Here is a 19,906-nt window from a genome sequence, read left to right as displayed (position 1 = left end):
TAACGCTTTGACTATCCATCAAGAATACCATTTATACGTCAGTCAACTTTAAATGTTATCGTGTCATAACAAATTACATCGAGGAACAGGATAATACGACAAAATTTACGACTGTAATTGCAAGAGGAATGTAGCAATGGAACGAGCGGAATTTAGTTTGAACTTTCATAGAGAAAATGGATGTTCCGTGAGGATGTAAAGACATTTCGAACTTAAAGAACGAATCATCGTAAATCTACGTCGATATTTGACAAATGAAAATTAGAAATGTCAAACGTTCAGTGTCATTGATATTGTATTTTTGTAACTCATTAACGAGATATTAATTTGAGACAGATCCAGATGATGGGATTGTTTTTTGAAAAGTTACATCCTATTACATCCTTTATTGACAATAGAACGTTAAGTTTTCAAAAATTGAACGTATCTTTTGTCGATATATATTTTATTCCGATAGGTCTTCTGATCTGAGATGACGTATTTCACGCGAACGATCCGATACACAAGGATATCAAATATCCAAAGTGTGAGGTCGCATATCTCAAAAGATAATCGAGAGTTTTGAACGAATGATCATCCTTAATATCGGATGAAAAAAAATGAACGATAGAATTTTTATATATCAATATCGAAGATTGAATATGTTACCTGTCCGATAAAATGAATTTTCTATCGATCGGTCTTCAAAACTCTGCCAGAAATTAAGCTTTCTTTTTGTTTTTATCACAAAGAAAGGCAATTAAGAAAGGTAACATGACGTAATTTCATTGGACGCTTTAAGAAATATGCGAATATAGTCCTCTCTTTCGTTCTTTTCAAACGTAACGAATTCCTTATTAATCGACTCGTTCTGAAGGCAGATGAAAGGCTCTCCCAGCAACAATAATTAATTCCTGAGACGTTGAGGGGTAATTAAAGGACGACTCGCTTCGTCATTACACCCACACGTTAGCCTTTTCTTTCTTTGTATGCGGATGGTTACAGAGTGCTGGGATTAGCTATTAGGAAATTCTTTTGCGTCTCGTAGATCTATTCTTCTACCATTGAATATTATTAACTTCTACGATTTAACATGTAAGTTAAGGATAGAAAAGATTCGAGAAATAAACTATGAGAATATTAATTATTCTAGACAGCTACCATTTATTGTTTAGATACCTACACGATATTTCATTCTCTAAACGATGATTATAACTTTTATTATCAATTATTACCTCTGATTAATTATAGTGATATATTCAAAAGTCCTTTTGTAAATAGAATAGATTTTTAATTCTCTCAAACGAAAATCTAAATCTCGCAAGAGCATAATTGGAAGAAGATTATTTTATAAGAATAATTTGGTATTTGAATATCTTCGAGTTGTTTTCAAACGTCTTAATCGTCTTCTCCAAACACAGTATAACGATATATTCATCCTCTTTGTTGCTCAATCGAGACACAACCATCTGTCTCTTTCCCTCTCAGGCTGGTAGTTTTTCAGCGACGCGTGCGTAAGTGTTAAGGCCGATTTGCATGTGATTATTGGTGGGCGTTCCGACGTACAAGATCGAGATCTTTATCGCGTTAGGGTAGCGTTAAGCTCGCACAGGATGATTACACGGGAATTAGCTATCGGGCTCTCTTGGCATTGGTCCAGGTGTTCACCTAGTTTCAACCAAACACGAAACGGAAGCGCGGATATTATCGAGCGATTTACACATAGCCTTCTTCGATTACACGTATGTTGAGTTTAACGTCACGCTTTGAAAAGGTTGCCCGTTCCTTTTCTTTTATTTTATATAGCTCTTTTTATTTATTATTTTTCCTATCTAAATGGTACCTAGCTTCCTCGATGCAAAGGACAGCTTGACAATAATTACAAAGTGAAACTGTGATTGGAATACCTGTTAACATGATTTTAAACTATAATTTCTATGGAAATTATAACATTCTTTTTAAACTTGCACATTCGAGTAGTCGATTTGAGGTGAACGACGATATTACAGTTCGTAATCGTCAGGTAGGTATTTACGTTATTGTGCCGGTACTTGTAGCCGATAATGATCACGATTACGATAGCTGTTCTCCGTAAGGAGAGTCGGTAAAATCACTTTTATCATACGTATCGATCAACCAGAGGGCATAAATCATCTCGTAGATCCTTGTCTTCGGAAACTACTATGAAGACAAAGGATTACAACTTTATTATCGTTTCGTCGACAGCTTCTTCGGGTTTATGATTCGAGTCAAGTTTAGCAAGATAAAATAGTAATAAATCAATATTCGGGGTGATATTAGGTCAGAATCGTGTTAGTTGACGCGTTACGAAGCTTTGAAAGCCTCGGGCTGTAATGTTGATTCGATCGAGCGAACAAGCACACGCACGTAAGAAAGTGAGATAGAGATAGAGGTTCGAGCAGGCGCATTTGCATAGACACGAGGATAGAATTCTGGCTTGTACTATTCGCGCCCATCAGCAATTAACGTTGAAAGATCGTACGATTTCTCAGAATCGATTTATGCGCTCGTCCAATGCTCGTTTAGAGATAAGATTTACGCTGTGGTACAAGGAAACGTCTCGTACATACCTTCATTCGTTATTTTCGTCTTAGAAAGCTCTCCTCGAGAATCGATTTCACTTCTCTATGTCGATTGGGTTAAATCTTCCCCAACCCCTGCCAGATGTAACATAAGTATCAAACGTTTTGCACGTTTATTTATTTTTAGTTAAAACGACTTTTGCTACCTATGGTCAGTCATTATATGTTTGATCGTTTCTTTGGTTCAGCTTGGACGATTTAACGTTCGAATGTTATCATTTTATAAATAATTCTCTGATCTGTAGAGACGTGAGAAAATAAGAACTTATTATATGTCTGCATGAGACATTAGGATGCTTTTGAATATCCTCGTAGAAAGTTCAGGAAGTAGCTTAGAATTATTTGCATCGATATTTGCTCGCAACAATATTTTCTATTCTTGTGACAGGATCTCGATCGTTATTCGAAACAGTTTCAATCATTTTTCTCTTTGAGATAGAGTAGAGGATGTTATTTATTGAACTGTACTCGATGAAATTTTCTAATAAGGAAATAAACTAGTCAGTAACATTCAATCATTATTTCTTTTATATATATATATATATATATATATATATATATATAAAATAGATGGTTTAGATATTTGATTGAAAATCAAAAGTTTTACGTGAAATATTGATTAATGATTACTGTTTTCTTCTTCGTCGTAAGGTGGATAACGATCAGTTCATGCCGGTTTTGTAATTTCGCCGCGTGTATTAATTAACGTTATGTGGCCAACCGGTTAGGTACACTCATGTTGGTTGAAAGTTTACTTGCTACCGGCATGTTGAATTTAACCGTTGACGCTCCCTCGAGAAAGGAACAAGGAAGGAAACCTTCTGTTTTCTACCTAAAAAAAGAAATAACAAAAGGAAGTTCTTTAAACGACGAAAAAATTTAATAAAACGAGAAAGAATGTCGACTTTGATCGTAATAGCACCGATCTATATGTTCAGTCGATTTACCGAATATTTCGATTTTGTTTTTAAGTGGAAGATCAAGAGGATTCACGTAGAAGGAAAGGATCAGAAGGAACGAACATTTCACTCTTTTTGTCTGATTCGCGCGAGGAATGCAGTCAGGAACACGTCCGATGCATCGACGTGCATTCGCGCACGCGTAAGTTGAATCGGTGAGATAAAAAGAGTTTAGAAATTAGCGGAGTACATCGTCGTGAGTTGATTTCCTCGATCCAATGGGATCATTAAGAATCAGTGACATTTTATAATCGAAATTTTCAAATATAATTCTCTACGAATTATTAGAGAGACTTCGAGAGACGAAGTTGAAGATCAAAAAAGAAAAAAGAAAAAAAAAAAACAAGTTTTTAATACAATATTTTGCGAATGATTAATATCTTCTTGGATATGTTCGTTTGAAGTCATTAAGCTAATTCGTTCTTGAAACGAATATTTCGTTCGAAGGCCGTGGGAAGTGTAATACTTTTTTTTATTTATTTGTAATAAAATCGATTCGAAGGGGTGTATCTACATCCGATAGCGTTTTACTCGTTCGACTCGACCGACTGACTTGCCAGCAGAGTCATCTCCTCGATACTGTGTCGACCGTAAAGTATTTCGATTTAAAAGTCAATCGGCGTGCCTCTGGCGGAACCAGTTTTCAGGAATGGCAGAGATTGAGGTGGGGTAAAGAGTTGGTCGTGTTTCAGAAGAGACGTGAGACGTGAACGAAGCACGAGCGTAGAAAAATAAGGAGCTACCGTTCATGGGAACTTTTATGAATGAGAAGAGACCTTAGTATGGCATATAAAATGAATTGATGCTATCCACGAAAGATCAAGAGAAGATCAAAACGCGTATATTGACGTATTATTGTTTAGACGAGTCGTTTATTCAATAAATGGATTTGTAACTAATCATTCGATAAGAGAATTTGTTGAATTTATAATTTATTTATGAGATAAATATAGACATAATGTATCTCAGTCATCGACGCGAAGGGAAATACGAGGAATTTAATGTCGACATAAATTCAACTCGTCGACCGTGCGAACGTCACTTAATCCGTAGCTTACGGCAGGGAAGTAACGTCTCGCGATTACGGAACGGTGACTTAAGTTTCCGATTTATATTGCCGTCAACTATGTATCTTGTACTGATATTTCTCCTCCGCAAAATTTATATATATATATATATATATATATATATATATATATATATTATTTTTTCTTTTTTTTTTTCGTATTTTCTACTCATCAGCAATAGTCGATTTATCGATCAATAACCTTATATATTGCTCATAAAAACAATATTTACTATATATCAGGTCGATCGAAATAATTTCATGCAATTTTGCCAGAAGTAGGTACCTTAAAAACGAAACCTTAATAACGACAAAAAAGCAGCTTATGAGAGAGAAAGGTGCATGTAATCTGTGCGCGGGTGCAACGGCGCATCAAATTTCATCGAATTAGTAGCCAAAGGCGTAGAATCGCGATTATGGTATGCGTGCACGGGTGCACGCTCGATAAATCCGATTTAATGCGATGAAATGAAATCGCAGGGTAGTCTCAAGGAAAGTGGACCATCCAAAGAAAGATTACCAAAGGAGTTTTACGATGATCGTTTGAGGACAAACGTTCATTCGCTTCGAAATATATGTTGGTTGTCTCACAAATCTGTTGATCTTGTGGATCGGCCGATCTACTTGAAGTATCGATCGATACGTTTGCAACCGCCTACTTTAAGGCTATTACTTTCCCACGAGGCGTATTTCATGCTTCGAATAGTCGGTTGGTAACGATAACACGAAGCTGTTCGAATTGCCTCGAAATCCTCGGGTAGTAATCTCTTACTCTCTCGAAGAAAATTTATGGACTCGAATTGTCTCGCACGACGGAAACATATGTTTTACGCGAACGCGAGATAATTGGTGATACCTGGTAGCATACCATTTGTTCTTTACGGATCGTTTTACAAACGATCAAACGAGTAACGAGTCTATCTATCGTAGGTTCTAGATAGTTCGTGGCTAACTAAAAGCACGGAGGATGAAGATATTAACTGGAGGCTGTCGTACCTCAGAGAACTCTATTTAGCGATTAGCATCGGTTTCTTGTATAATTGCTTGAAAGTGAAATTGAACTAGAATTATGCTCCTTTCTTATCTGATAACTTTTACAATCAATAATATAAATTAGTATCATTATTTAATTCTGACGTTTTACGATCAGGTCAAGATAGAAATCAATATACTTTTTCAATAATTAATATTGTCTTCGACCTCATCGAATAAAATTCGATGTATTCCAATATGATCTTCAAATTCGCACAGTTGAGATCCATTGTATCGAAGACGAATCACAAGGAAGTAGTCGAAAGTGGGTCGAAATCGATTAATAAATCGATTGTTAATATGATAGATTCGACGATTTCTTCGAGATATATATAATCCGTAAGCCGTGTTATGCTCGATATAAATTCTCCTGCGGCTCTTGGGGATTTAGTTCTGGCCGTGACAGGAGTATACCGATGAGGATGAGCAAGAGCAAAGACCGTCCGTACAAAATCGCTGGCCATCAAGAAGGATCTAATTACAGGGCACTGCCTCCTGCCGTAATTAATCGGTACGACCCGGAAGATTTATGCTACACTTGTGCAGAAGGGTCTTTCTCCTCTTGTTCAGAGCATGGTGTTTGAGTTTCTTTGGTTACCTCAATCTTTAGATCGATATATTTTTTTTTTTTTTTTTTTTTTGTATTCTTCGATAAAGTTTCTATTTAAGGATAAATACAATTTTCGATGAAATTAATATTTCATATTTCGTTTGAACAAGACAACCCATTGATTTAAAAGGGTCAAAGATTCTCATGAATCGTCAAGATGACGTTTGAACGGATAGTTTAGAGCTTGGAATCCTTCGAGAAGAGACAACCGGTCTAACTGCGCGACCATCCAAGAGAGAAACAATGAGCTTCCGGTAGAGCTTTGCGCTGTGAAACGAGCGACAATGCCCTCATTGTCTCGCCTCGGCTGTATAAAGATGCAAGAGTTTCCTACGAGTATCGTAGCCTGTTAAGACTTTGCAACTCAACTAAATGCAGGCATGATCCTGGTCCACGGTACCACTTCATGATCGCCAGGAATAATTTGTTCGCTCCTGAACGTCGACCCCGAAGCCACATTCCTTTCTAAGAGAGAAGCGAACTACGAGGGGCTCGTGGTGGTAAATGTTAACTCGTTTAAAAGGAAAGGAGAACTATTTTTCTTGAAAAAAAAAAAGAAGAAAAAAAAATAAACAAGAAAAAAGTAAAAGAAATAAATAAAAAACACAAAATATAATCGACTGACTTCGTATTTTACATTTCGATGGATATCGTGAAACTAGTTTTGAAATTTTATCATTCCATCGATAAAGTTTTATGTTGTATGATATCTCAGATTAAAATGCGATAGCCTTCATTCCTGCAGTAACAAAATTGAAATTCCCTGCCACGCGATATGAATGCCTAAGCAGGAATTTAAAGATCGATATCAGTATCGATTATGGTCCCTTTAGTTTTCCTTTCCATTTATTATTCCCACTGTCCCATCGATCGTAAATCATGTTGTTTTTAGTATCGGTGACATTTTACGCCTCCACCGGAGACAAGTCGTCATATCGTCGTACCGTCAAGCCTCGCGATTCACTCGCCGAATGAAAAGGAAATCGTATGTGAGATAGGCAAGAGATCACGATCGAAGACACGGTTGACGTTCGAGGTGCTTTAAAAGCACGCCCGGATAGTCGTAAAACGATCTTAAATGTTGATCTTCCATGATTTATAGAGATCGTAATTCATAGCCCTTTGTGAAGAGTGTTTTAATGTGACGCAAGATCTACGTCTTCAAAGTTCAAAAGGTTAGAAATTCTTTGAGATATCCAGCGAGTCTCTCTAAGCTGACCGTATGCCAAAAGAGAAAGCAGACGAACATTTCGCTGGATTTCCTTTTACGTTCGTCTTCGTTTTTTTTGTTTTTTTTTTTTTTTTTTTTTTTTTCATGGACACATTCGCATTTTTAAATATATACCTTTACTCACTTGGTTACCTTGATTATTCCACGGAACGACTGTAAAGTAAATTTCATAACCATTTATTAAATCTCATGATCGCTCTCCTTGTCGATACATCGATGATATGCATTCTCTGCAATCGTAACGAGCTTCGAGAGAAAATTCTCTGTATAGAAGCAAAGGTTCAGGGACGAGCGATGACATCCGATGATTGCAATAATTCATACGCGATTGGTTAAATAAGCGAGACAGGTGAGCACGATTATGCGAAGTTAAGTGGCAAAAGCAGGGAGATATGAACGTTCGAGCGTAAAAGAGACACGAGAATGGAGAATCGTTGAGTCGAGATTTTAATAATGTCTCTTCATAAATCAACTTCAACGATGTCATGTTTCGACAAAAAAAAAAAGGGCGAACGTAGAGTGGAGTCCATGGGTTGGATCTCGACATGATTTTTTTTTTTTTTTCAATCGGAACTCGTAACTCGAATTTCACAATTGTTTAAAATGTACAGAATATTCCTATTAGTACCATTCGTCGTATTTCTTTGTACGTAATAAAATACATACAAAAAGAATAATAAAAAGAATCATTCTTTACTATTAATTTTCTCAAGTAGTATTAACGAGTACTCACGTAACATTTATATTGCATACCAGGTAGAAGAAAAATCCAAATGGTATAATAAATCGGGCAATCTCGTTAATCAAGGACTAGAAATAATTATCCCGTTATCAAAGAATTGATACTGAATCTTTGACTTTCGTTTCTTAATGGCAGTAGCAGGTCAATGATAAAAAAAGATATATATATATATATATATATATATATAGAGAGAGAGAGAGAGAGAGTCGATACCCGAGATCGAATCGGTAAAGAAAAAATAAGGCTTTTGCCCTTGGTGATCCAGTGAAGTGAAAGCAAGTGTGGTAAGTACATAGATATGTATATATAATATGGCAGGTCTCGAGTTGGGCTCGGCTTTGGTGCTCGCGGAACACTTAAAGGGAGATTATAGGAAAGGGGCCCAAAAGGGGCGTCAGAGTGCACATTTCTTCGCGTACGCACGACGCCGTCATTATCGCCCACGCGCGCTAACTGTACGCGCAATTGAATATCCCTTAGCTGAGGCCTCTCTACGCTTTATACATACGTATACTTACTCATGACAATGTGAGAGGCCTACGCCCACGCACCTGCGCCTGCTACGTGACTTCTCTTCGCTCTTTTATCATTTACAGGACGAGGATTAATTTAAATGCCGCGATGAAATTACCTCGGTGATTTTATCCTATGATTTTTTTTTCTGGTGATACCGCGTCAAAGTGCCATACGTCCGTTTCATTGGAAAGATTACCTTCGTCTATCTCTTTTTCGTAGAAAAAATTCGAAGGAATAATTGGTATGATTATTTCAATCTTAATCTATCAGGATCAAATTTTTAATCTTTTTTTTTTTTTTTTTTTTTTTTTTTTTAATTTTATTATCGGATTTTCAGTTATTATCTTTAAACACGTTATCATTCGTGGATCATAAACAAAGTATCGAGTTAACTCAAACAGGATTAAAGTAGTAGCATCTAAAAGTCTCCTTTCGTAAATATCGTAGGTGGATGAGAAAAGATCTAGGAAAGACGTGGGTGGATCTGGTATTATGGATCTGACGCCATAACGAAACGACTTTGAACGTGAAAAACAAAATATCAGTTGCAAAAGAGAGGAAGATCGAATAAAATCGGCGTAGGAGTTACCGGTCATCGGCGTCAAAGGTCATTGCGCTTGCATGATCTTTTTTTAGAAATCAGAAACGATAGGTTCGCGCCGAAGATAAAGTCCATTGTACGATTTAAATCTAATTCGCGTTATAAGCAAAAAAAAAAGAAAAAAAAAAAAAAAAGAAAAAAAAAACAGAAAAAAAGGAAAAAAGAAAAAAAATTTCAAGTCTAATTAGCCTCCACTATGTTTTAATTCATAGCGAGGATCATTTGCATAACCGATCATCGCGCATAGCGAGCTTTCTTACAGCATGATTCATGTCTGTTCTACGTTCTGGAAAACAATGGTGACCTCTGATCGGCAAAGTGCCATTAATTGAGGATAACATGTCGTCATGGACGTCTGGTAAGGTGCTAGTCTTGTTCTTTCTTCCTACGAGTTTACGTTAACGACTCTGAGGATCTATCTGGGGGCGATTGGTTCCAATGAATGATTTCATTCATTGCGCCTTACGAAATTCCAAAGGTTAATTATGTTAGGATTGTGTTATTTCAATTCGATAAAAATAATAATTTTCATTTATTACTCTGACTCGACACTTCACAATATGACATCTCATTCCTGATTTCTTTCGTAATTAAGTTAAAATATTTACTATTTAATTTAAAATAGCTTATTCAGAATGCTCATTCGAATCGATTTTACGGTGTGAATTGTGAAAGGAAAACTTTTCTCGTAGAAGGCATTGAACGTGTTGCTCCGTTAGATGATTCTCGAGTTTCCCTTCTCCTTCTTATAGCATCAGTGAGAGCATATTGGTGATAGTTAATTCATGATATCGAAGCGTTTAATAACTCGCGTTATTGTCGATGTGTTCGGCGAAGTCACGCCTTTAAATTGCGTTTGTCCTCGGTATCGGTCTCTCTCTCTCTCTCTCTCTTTCTCTCTCCCTCTTTTGATATTCCAGCATTGTCCTGCGGCGAGATAAGATAGCAGATTTTGATTATATGTGGTTGATTCACGCCTGCCTTCTCAGGGTCATTGACAGTTGTTCCTTCATAAAGCTTCAAAATATCACTGCGGCATCTTCGTTCGCAATTCCGCGTAAGGCAATCGCGATCGCGATTACAAAATTTATATCGTCCGCGCGACAAGGATCTCGTTAACATGGACCAAAGGTTAGCTCGTACGTTCTTTGGATGCTGCTGTAAGCAACGTAAGAACGTATTCGTAGAATGGAACTTACAATACTTGCATGTTCTGTTTATAATAATTTTTTATAAAAAGACCTCAAGTACAAGACGCGTATTTTATATTCCGTGCTTTGCGATTTTCCTACATCGAATGACGTCATTGTTTATATAATACGACGGATAGTGTTCATGATTTCTCTCTCTCTCTCTCTCTCTTTCTCTCTCTCTCTCTCTCTCTCTCTCTCTTTCTTTTTCTCTTTCTGAGAAGACGAAAATATTTTTTTTCAGTAATATTATTCATGGTAGTCGAAAGCTCAAAGATTTACCGTCGAAAATAAAGTTGTATCTTCGTGGCAGGTATGCATAATGCGTATTCATTTCAAAATTTTAAATTTGACATGAGCGTTCAATTAAACTTACAACTTCGTTTCCTGTTGTTTTCTCGATGATAAAAAGAATGCCGGTTTATCTTGCGTATTCGTATTCGCAAATTCTTACTTATGCATAATGCAACGACCGGATTGAACGAGATGTCACGGATAATTTTTTCTTTTCGAGGAAAAAAAGAAAAAAATAAGTTTGAACAAAAATGTCGGAGTTAGTGTCTATCATAAGACGTATTTATTTATATTGGATTAATTCATGCGTTTTGATTTTTTTGTTTTTGTCTTTCAGATTATTCAATTATTTAAGAATAATTAATATAAACTCGTTCGTTGTTTTATATATCAGGATAAGAAAAGATTGATAGTATCATTGGATAGTGTCATAGAGAATAAAATAAATGAGAAATAAAAGAAAATAAAGAGACGTTCTTGAAGCGAAGGCGTGTGTCTCTACGATGCTACGCGCGGATGCGAGCATTATTATACAGCGACAAGTGAATAATTTTACGGTAAACCTTGCTATAAATTAGTCGGTCCCCTCGTCGTTGTTGTCGGCTCTCATCTGCATGGCGCCGCGTCTTGCATAACATATAAATTCGCAAGCGGCGATATTCTCAACAGTTTTTTCTCTCTCTCTCTCTCTCTCTCTCTCTCTTTTTCTCTTTCTGGTTTCTTACGTTTTTAAATTCCAAGATCGATCGTCGGACGTAAAACCGATAATAAAACTCGTATAAAAGGATGCAGATCGTAACGTTCGACAGACGTCGAGCTTGAAGTTTCCTATCCTTCATCGATAGTTTAGAGGAGAATAAAGAAGAAGAAAAAAAAGGAGAAAATAAATTTTGCGGTTTTCTTTGTAATAAAAACGATTCTATTATCCCGAGATAAAAAGTAAGAAAGGAAAAATTTTACGTCGAATAGGTAATTTCTAAATAGATGCGTTGATATTTTAATCGACCGACATAGAAACTAAACGGGATCGATCGTGATCGTATTTAACCGGTTTTAGATCCCAAGGGCAAAGTCGATAATGAAGGAACACTTCCGATCATCTAAACATACGTAACTTCCTGTTATTAATCGTTTAGATCAAGGATTTATGACTTTTTATATTTGCTACTATCTTTTTTAGTTAGACCTTTTACGCAATGATTAAAGGATTTTTAATTGATTTTTATACATTTTATTTTTAATTTAAAATTTAAAACAAACGTATTATTTGTGAATTTTTTTATTAAGTTTATAACTTGCTAAAAAGTTTGTGCAACAATGATCTACGTGATCGTAAAAATTACGGATTAAATTGGTTAAAATCGTAAATGGTTAAATACGTTTCATTGGATCATTAAAAAAGATATCATTGTAAGAATTGAGATAGTTTAAATGTTATACGTTTAAGAACTTGCTTGTTCGAGCTGGCATCTGTTAAGCTGGAACGTCTATCGTTCGATGGAACGGTATCGCCGATTTAGAAATCTACTGAAGCAAGGAGTTCACACGTTCAGGCTAATCGGACGCGCGCGCGTGCTTCGAGCGACATGGTAGGTGCTAATTAGTCATTCCGTGGAAGAAACCTCGAAACGTGCAGCGCCTTACTTCAAACTCGGTAGTCCTCGGTAGTGACCATTAGTCGTGTGGAAAGGTGCAGCTGATAAAAATTCCTTAGAGATGACAAACCGATGACGATGCTTCTGGGAGTTAGTTTTATTCTTCCTCTTTTTATTCTTCATCTTCCGTGTACTGGTTGGTTAATCCTCGATTCTCGAGGGGAACGAAGATTCGTCCCGCACGCGATATTACGTGAGCTACCAAGCACAAAATTTTTCTTTCTTACGTCTACTTACGTCTGCGGTTTCGCGGGTAGTTTCTGTCTCCGTTTTTTTTATTTTTTAACACGTACCGAGTTCCAACGTAAACGACAATCAACATCGTTAAGAAGAAAAAAAGAAGAAAAAAAGAAAAAAAAAAGAAAGAAAGAAAGAAAGAAAGAAAGAAAACAGATCTTTAACCAATTCTCTTTTTCGAAGATTTTCCTTCTTGGTTATCCTCGTTGCTGTCAGTTTGACACATGTCTTAAACGTTTCTCATAAAACAGGTTCTTAACGACTGTCCTCGCAATCATTTGCATAGAATCGAATAAAGGCTAGATGTCTCGTTAGAAAAGTTTCTCAAGGTTATTAGATAGATACAATATCGTATGTACATATATAGAGTACTATTTCGTGAGACAAGTTTTTCTACTTCGGTTATACAGATAAAAGTAATTTAACGTCTAACTTGTTAAAGAATTTTCCAACACCTTCGAGAGTGGACGATTGCGATCTGGTTCGATAGGAAGGCGCTAACACGTTCACACGAGGGCGTATCGATAGTGACACGTTCGATTACTTTGACCAACCCGTCCACTCGCATTCTCCATACTCGGGGTAAGTGTACTTCGCAAGGTCGTTTTTTCGTAGACCAACTTAAATTCTTATTGCTTGTTATTGAAGTGGATGTACATAAGGTATATACGTAAATTTACGAACTTAATCAAGCTAGTCGTAAAATTTATGACTAGATTAATAATAACTTTGCTAAATAGTCGTTGGTAGGAGTGAACGTATCCACGTACTTGTTTTAAGAAGGAATAAAATCTTTTATAGCAGATGATTAATCGATAACGTGTCATTAACGTTGCTACTAGGTGTCGAAAAACTTGGACGATGATCATAAGAAAAGATCAATGCTCGCGGAAGATAATACGATAATGATAGACCATGCCATAATTTATTAGGATCAACCTTCTCTCGACGTACGTTAGATCGTAACAGTAAATTCCAATTTGGATCGATTGCTTGAATGATATTTTTCCTTTTAATAGCGATCGTGATCGTTCAGAAATCGGCTCGTGTGCCGTTATCGTGCTCCTTACGTGACACGAATAGTGTCGTTCAAACGAATTCATTGTCAGGTGAATATCATTTTTAAATATTGGAAAATATATGGAAAAGAATTTATCGTCATTCGCTTTCTCTTTTTATTCGATGATGCAAAATAATTCTTATCGAATTCATCGCAATCATGATCGTAGTATTATTGAAGATCGGTAACTCTTGATAACTATACCAGTAGTTTCGTTCTTCACGGAAGTAACTACGGAATAGTGGACCTTCTGCACTCGGACCTCGTTAAATCGTTTCGCGAACGATTCGTGCCGTTCGACAGGCGAGAATTATCATTCTAACCGGCGGTTAGGTTAGCGTGTGTTACTGGCAAACGTAGGTTCAGGGAACTTGCATGGTAGCGACTGTAAACTTACAGTAGGTAGGTTAAAAGCATCGTTTAGATATATTGAAAAAATTCATGTAATTCACCGACGTTAACAGATCAATTTAGTATGACTATCGTCAAATGTCCTAGTTAACTTGTAGGAATTATCGCTACTTAACGTGCTTGTAAGTTAACTTGAATGAGTTTCTATTTAAACAAAAATTTCATTGATTTGTATAAATAGTAAATAAAAATTCCTCATTCAAAATACTTTTTTACGAAATTCTGTCACATTTGTTTTGGCTTAGTGATTTTCAAGAGTCAATTCATCTAATAAGCTATGACATTTAGAATATTAGGCTTATTCCTTTCTCTCTTTCTCTCTCTCTCTCTCTCTCTTTATTTGAATTATGAATGTACCCTAAATGAACGTGCGCAGGCGCAACCTTCCTGTTTCGTACGTCGAACCGGGTAGTGAGAGAACAAACGATGACGAACGACTCTCCTGGCCATTCTTAAAACATACGAAATTTATCGTCCTACACGTCCGTCCTTTCATATTATAGCTTCTCTCAAGTCTGCCAAGAGAAAGATGCTCCCATGAGCAAAAATTCCTTTTTTTTACTCGTGTCGTATTGTATGCAGATTCTCTAGTCTAGGATAATCCTTCCTTCTCTAGAAGTAATAAATCTATTTTTACTGGCACGTTAAATACATCTCCCGTTTGTAGTTAAGCCTAGATACTAGACGATTAACGATATAAGTTATTATAAGATATTCTCGAGTTTCATTGATGAGAAAGATTATCCAATAGAATTTCAAGGTTTTACTTACGAAAAATAATGTGAAATTTATCGAACAAGAAGTTGCGAAAAGATAACAACGAAGAGTAATGTCCCATCTTAAAGTTATTCGTAGGTGTGGTCGATCAATGAAAAATGATCCTTCGATCTCTCGCACGAGGCAATCCTTTTTCAATAGATACATCCTTTAAATAATCTATTCTCTATCTTCATCGTAGATCTTTAAGTTATGTAAATAAGACTTAGAAACGTTTATCATAGTTTATTCGTAAAATATACTATCGTATATATACATCACGAAACGTTTAAGTATTGGATATTCTGTCATGATTAGTCTCAATGAGGCAATAGATCGATCTAAACTGATTAGAGGAGAATGATAGTACGAAGATTTGAGAACCCCTGTATGGTAGGAATCTGACGGTAAATTACGAGCTGCACGAGTCTATCTACGCAGGATGTCCAAGCTGCGCAGGTGGTCGAGTCGAACGTCTAAGAGAGAAAGAGAGAGAGAGAGAGAGAGAGAGAGAGAGAGAGAGAGAGAGACGTACGACGAAGAAATTACGAGAGACAATCGATTCCTTTTTATCCGGGCCATTGATAAAGGACCTCGTGCTATTATGGAGAGGAAAGATAAAAGGACGAGATGAATGCGCTGTAGGGTGATTCGTTTTACTGGAAATATATGGATAATGTATATAAAAGACGGAGACGTTTATAAAGTACATACATACAGGAATTATTGTACATACGCGTGTTCCGTTTGGTAATTATTTATTAAAAAGTATATAACGTTCTCTCTTTTTTCGTACAAAAATTTCACGATGGAAGACATCTCATTAGTTTTCACGATTTCGTCGATTTCTTTTTGAATCGTATGACGCCATATGCCAGACTTTTGCAGTTAATTTGGATTTTTTATTATATCTTTTTTTTCTTTTTTGTTTTTTTCATACCTCCGAAAATGACGTCTACGGTATAATTTTATTGGCGGTAACGAAGTGAAAGCTGTTCGAGCTCTCGCGTCATTTTAACGATCGATAAATAAACAAATCGCTTGGACGATGAAGGAAAATGGATCCAGTTTTAATCTAAATCAAAGTTTTGCACTTTAGATTACGAACCGGCCTTGGCGAATAGAGTCGCTGCTTTCCCGTTTCGTAAGCGAAGCTCGAAAGAAAATTGTGTGGGACGTTCTTATTCTGCAGTCATTAAGACTAATTGATGAATAGTTCCACGATTTCCTTGACAATTACGTTATCTTCGTTTTCTAATATATACGATCAAAGTAGTTCGATTGGAGGCTGAAACAAAGGAGCGAGAGGAAATATATTTAAATTAATTTATTACGTGATTTATTACGTTTTTTTACAATTTTCAAATCGGATGACAATGTCTTGATAGGATGTATTTCCTTTCGAACGTTAAAGATATTTATCGCAATTAATATTGAACATACATACGTCGAGTTAAGTTCACGCAATGAAATATAATCAATTTCAAATCGTCTTATAATATCTCTCGTCTGATTTCTTAGTAATCGTTACATCGCTAATGATTTTTTATGTCTCTTTCGTGGAACCAACGATCGACTCATGATCGTTGACGAGTGGACGTGGCATAAGTTGCAACTCGGATCGCATACGTCGAATGGTTTTATGCAAATCCATACGAGTTAAGAGTTACGAAAGCCGAGGACGTTGGGGTAAAAAGAGAAAATAGGAAGGCCCGTTCGATTGTGTGTTCCAGAAAACACACAACTTGTTTTTGAATTTGACTTTTAACCACGATGATATCTTCTTTTTTGACATTTTTCAACTTTTATTATTATTCTCTATTTCTCTCTCGAAGACATTTTATTTGTCTTCGATCGTTCGACAAATAAAATGTCTTCGTCAATTCCAATTTCATACGATGACTCCTCGTGGTCATTATGCTAATATCTAATTAACCTTTCGAAATGTTTGCCTGTTAAAGAGTATCACCACCGACAAGCCACTCATTTTAAGGTGTTAATGATCATTCCCGCCTTAATTGACACCTTACGATTATACGCATTAGTTGATATTTCCATTTTTATTATTGGAATACATGTCAGATTTCACGCTCGACTCTTATCTGTTTTTAAAAAAGATTAAAATTTCTATCGAAGTTGTAAGATTTGAATGTTCTTTTCTTTTTTTCTTTTTTCTTTTTCTTTTTCTTGAAGAGCGATATAATGTTTCGAATTGAAATTAATTTGAAAATAAACGTCATGATCGGTTATTATCGCGAGTTAAATTGAGTGCAAATGCATTAAGCGTTTCAAGTAGTTTCATTTAGCGATACCAAAGGCAGACGATCTTCTTAAGTGCTTAGCTTAAAATAAACCTTGCCTGTTTGAGAGTTTGGTATAAACGTAAGTTCACATAATCTGTATCTTATTAAGAAAATTATGAAAATGATTATGTTGTTAGGATATTAAAATTATCTCATTGAAAAAGTGCAATATACGAATATGAAAGTATCATCAATGCAACGTGCCAAAGATTATGCTGGAATACTAGTGAATCCTTGTTGCGTTTGATTTACCGTTTAATAGTTTTCAGAAGCAACCGAGCATAGCCTCTTTAAAGTTAACGAGCTTACAAATAGCACAGGGCTAGTAGTAAACATGCAAAATTTTATTAACCATAAAGTCATACTTCTTTGAATCATCCTTTAGAATAGATTGAACTAGTTTAACGTTAACTATAAGGATTTTGCCAATGGTCTTTATTTGATTATTTTAAAATTTACATTAATCTTCTTTAGAAACTTTGGCCTAAATTCGATTCTAAATTTGTTACTAAAACTTTCTCGTAAGCAAACTTTAGAATTTGTGTTGAAACGTATGTGTTCAACAAAGTTGTTACACCACTGATCATAAATTATAGTAGTGTAGCGTTGAACTAGCGATCGTTTTCATTGACTGAAGCGATGTGAGTATATCAGATGGGAGCGGAGCCATTGCACTCGTTTGCGAAGAGACGCATCGTCAGACATTCTCCGTCTCATACGCTCTTATAGAGTATATGTGAGTCGCGTAGGAATAAGAGAGCTTTCGATATGCCAGTGCAGCATAGGATCACGCACGTACCCTACGTACGTTCGAACAAAAATAGAAATAACACGGTGCTTAGCATGAGAGAGCATGTCTGCTGTGTACGCGGTGAGATTATCGATACCTGACAGCTGACCCCGTGAGGTCAGCACGAGTAGGCGAGGCCTCCGATGGTGAAACGGAAAAGGAAGTCGTGACTCTCTTGGTTCCTTCCTTCTACCATTTTATTCTTCTTGTCTCGACTAAGAAGATCGCTTTGAATCGATTGTTTTCTTCATTCTACGATGACGCACACGAAAGGCAAACTTTTATCGTCTTTTAAATTCTTTTAACATTTTTCTTTTTCTTTTTCTTTTTTCTTTTCTTTTCTTTTCTTTTTTTACTTCGTAACAAAGAAATTACTCTTTCGATTACGATCCCACGTTCCAAAAATTCATAAACATATTAAAATCCTATAAACTTTATTTATAAAATTGAATTTCCACGAATATCGTTGTGTAAGAAGATAATATTTTCTTTAATTTCATTTCGAGTTTATTCAATTCTTTCGATTCGATTTCCGACCTCTATGATTTATTATGACATAAATCCAACAATGGATCCCATTCAAATCTTACAATTAAAGTCGAACAAAGGGTTTGGATTCTGAATGATTGTTCAACGGCTAGTCGTGTGTCTAGGATTGTTCGAACAAAACGCGCAGTCAGGTAGCGCAGGTAGGTATTATAGTGAATGTTACGTGTGAATACGAATCAATTTGCGCGGTACTCGATTATGCTTTGATAGAAGTAGAAAGTCTATTGAATAGATACTTGCTAAGATATAGATTTTCTTCATCTTTGATATAAATCTAAGTACTTACATGCTTTTATTCATCCGATAGGACAATACAATTGTACATTGTGTTGACATTAAATGGTAATCCTCAATCAACAGATCAACCTCAATAATTCGTCGATAAGAAAACGTTAATCAAAACGTAGTTGTGCTATATTTAAAAAGTAAAATCTGTGACCGAATCTAAGAGGATTAAATCGATAATAAGAGTATTCGTTGACTTGACATTTTTTTGCCGGCACCTGTCAAAAGATCACGCAAGTTCAATCAGGTGTAATCCAGGAACACTATCCAACTTGCCATTAAAACGACGGACGTGTTCGTGTTGACATAAGAAACCATTCACGTTGGACAGAGACATCGTTAATCTTACTCGAATGGTACGTGGACTTCCAGAAACGAGAGGGTCCAACATCCCAGGGTCTTCTGGAAGCGGCCAGAGTGGCGACTCAAGAAAACCATTAGAAACGATAACTAGGTCTTCCCCTTTTTGATTGGGATCTACTACATTCCGTAAGAATGTTACATATCCTTCTCTTGGAATAACCTGAACGGAACACACAGGTGCACTGGGATCTTTTTACTCGCCTAACAAGTTTTCAAAGCTTGCTGTAGATTCCGGAATCGCTGGTCCAGATTCTGAAGCACGAGTTGAGTCATTATCTCGAACTAGAGAATGTACAATTCGTGATACATCTCTCTCTCCCTCTCTCTCTCTCTCTCCCTCTCTCTCTCTCTTTCTTTCTTTCTCTCTTTGATGTAACAGATACAAATGTTGCTCATATATCTAATGTACTATCTAGAAACAATTTGAGAAAATCCAGAGGCTCAGAGAGAGCAGAGAATATATGCCGCTTTCAACGGGGTTATAATATTCGTTCTTAAAAAGATGGTAACTGAAATGATTCGTCGCACGTAATTCGTCAGTTTTAAGGAGCCTTCTTATGGTCTCGTATTCCTCACGGCTTCTGGAAGCTTTCAACGGTGATGTACACGCCCATTTTGGCTTCGTTTTATACGAAGAAATGGATAAAACAATGGTGAGTAAGTCTGAGACGAAA

At 36.2% G+C, this 19,906-nt stretch overlaps 1 protein-coding gene across 4 annotated transcripts in view; it reads right to left on the bottom strand.

Moving 5' to 3' along the window:
• LOC124953045 (calponin homology domain-containing protein DDB_G0272472-like) overlaps positions 1-19,906 on the bottom strand; it is a 70,116-nt gene that overhangs the window by 6,513 nt on the left and 43,697 nt on the right. Inside the window, exons 4-5 of one of the 4 annotated variants that reach the window (XR_007102104.1) lie at positions 3,190-3,414; positions 2,571-3,063 (exon numbers count right to left, since the gene is read on the bottom strand). The exons of 1 other annotated variant lie outside the window; for it this stretch is intronic. The gene's annotated coding sequence lies outside the window, so the exon portion shown is untranslated. Of the gene's footprint in view, positions 1-2,570; positions 3,415-19,906 lie in introns of all 4 variants that reach the window. 2 more of the 4 variants (XR_007102105.1, XR_007102103.1) reach the window with 2 other exon arrangements.

The sequence above is a fragment of the Vespa velutina genome, chromosome 11 (assembly GCF_912470025.1).
Source record: "Vespa velutina chromosome 11, iVesVel2.1, whole genome shotgun sequence".
In the NCBI taxonomy this organism is placed as follows: domain Eukaryota; kingdom Metazoa; phylum Arthropoda; class Insecta; order Hymenoptera; family Vespidae; genus Vespa; species Vespa velutina.
Note: the sequence above shows the minus strand (reverse complement) of the source record. Positions and strands in the feature narration are given on the sequence as shown.